Genomic DNA, 2019 nt, shown 5'->3' on the forward strand with positions numbered 1-2019 from the left:
TAAATTTGTTTTCCTTAGTTGTTTTTCTTAAATTATTAAACTCTTATACTGTTAATTAAATCAACCAAATTGTTTATTTATTTAAATCAATTAAATTTAACTGTAACTACTTGTAAATTCACATTTACGTTATTTAAGATACTATTTTATTGTAATCTTTGTAAATGTTAGTTAAATCGATTAATAAAATATCAAAATATCAAGGCTTTGTCGATATTGACATTTGGACTATTATAGCAGCGTGTGGCCACGGCAGAGCCGGCGCACTTGCCACAAATAAGTTGGTTGTTTTTTTTACAAAATTTTCTTCAACTTTACTCAAAGAGCCATTTAATCAAGACCTGGTTGATACTTATCTAGAAATTAATTATTCCATGCGTATAATAATAGTTTACTCGTGATAGATCACACGCTGAGTTAAAAAAAATCCATGTCTTAAATAAAAATTGCAGAGTGAAAAGAACTTGGACACATGTAATACTGGGCTGGATCTTGTCCATGTTTTTGTAAAAGGCCGTCACTAAATTTATCAAAAAGATTTTATTCAAGATCTTTGTCTAACTTTTTTTTAGGTTGATTGACTTTTTTGGTGAGAAAACAAACTAAAAGTACAATAGGACTGTTATAGGATCCTTATAACACTTTAAAAAGCCCAAATGTGAGGCCCAAACCATTCTGTTAGCATAATCAACCCAAAAGCCTTCCCTGTACCACAAAGTTCATGGAAATGTAATACATCGAGAGGGGATTTTCCAGAAACTATGGTAACAAAAATTTAAATCACGTGAGTACGGGTTTTTCAATAGGTAACCCACCTTAAACATAAAACCGTTAACAAGAATTTCTGAACTGGTTTTGACCATAAAATTATCATGTATTTTTTTTTTTTTTTCATGATGATTATGACGTTAATAGAAATCATTCAGACAACTCGCACGAGCTAGCGATTTATTCAAAGGTAAAACACATTAATGATCTTGATTTTGTTTTAATTAATTCAGTGGAAACGCAGATTACTATTATATACATAAACAAGAAATTCCAAAACATAAAATAAAATACAAATTGATTCTTTTGAATATGAGTCACATTTCACATAAAAAAAAGTTAGTGGATATCACTCAGAGATCTTACCTACCTGAGGGATGAATGGTTGCGATGAATTGATCATGTTTAATGCCTTAGGTTATTTTATTTTATTTTTTTCCACTTTTCTGAAGAAAATTAAAAAAAGAAACAAGTTTATCCGTAATTTTAATGAGAAAAAAAAAAGAAATGGCGTCGTTGCTGATATATTAGCTATCGGGGGATTTGTGGAAATTACATTTTTAGACTATAACAACTTAATACCCCAGGAGGTGATTTGTTTTTGGCAGATTGACTGATGTCTTAAGTGGATTTTGTTCCAAAATTTAAATCGTCTGTGGCATGGAAGAGAAAATGAATATATGAAGATTACAAACGACATATTAATTACAAAAGTTAGAGAAATACATTTTGAGTGGTAGCCTTATGTGATTACTTTTTTTTTCTTCTTTTAGAATTAATTTTAACTTTTCGGCTTAAAATGTTAAGCCTCATTTCATACAAATTATATTTCATTGTCATTAAAATTAGATTTATAAGAAAAGAAATTAATAATGAAGATTATAAATTAAAGGTGACTCGATATTATGAGAATCAACAAGAACAATGCTAAATGAAATTTTGTATTTAAATGGGGTTTCTTTGTATTCTTTTATCTTGTTCACCAAAATGAAGAAATAAACTGAAATAAACCAGGACCGAAATGCATTTTTTGGACTTAAATTTAAAAGGGCTCAGAATATTTAAGCTCCTTCAAATAAAGAGTTGGCCAATCAAAAAGGAAACGACTCCATAAAGGGATAAGACCTAGTGACTTAAAACTTTTAACCATTCCTGTACAGTTTTGCCAGAATATTTCTAGAGTCCAATTTTAAAAAATTTTAAAACCAAAAAAAAACGCTTTCAAAGATGGTCCAAAAAACGCATGAGATT

The 2019-nt window shown here is 29.1% G+C and overlaps 1 long non-coding RNA gene across 2 annotated transcripts; it reads left to right on the forward strand.

Annotated features, from left to right (window-relative positions):
* Window positions 1-241: 241 nt before the first annotated feature.
* Window positions 242-1718, forward strand: LOC129915614 (uncharacterized). Of its 2 annotated transcripts, XR_008772334.1 has the most exons (4): window positions 242-784; window positions 916-958; window positions 1377-1481; window positions 1542-1718. It is a non-coding gene; the product is annotated as an uncharacterized LOC129915614 (long non-coding RNA). The 2 variants fall into 2 exon arrangements; XR_008772333.1 differs by having other exon boundaries at window positions 1377-1718.
* The last annotated feature ends 301 nt before the right edge of the window (window positions 1719-2019 follow it).

This window comes from Episyrphus balteatus, chromosome 3, assembly GCF_945859705.1.
Source record: "Episyrphus balteatus chromosome 3, idEpiBalt1.1, whole genome shotgun sequence".
NCBI classification, from domain to species: Eukaryota; Metazoa; Arthropoda; class Insecta; order Diptera; family Syrphidae; genus Episyrphus; species Episyrphus balteatus.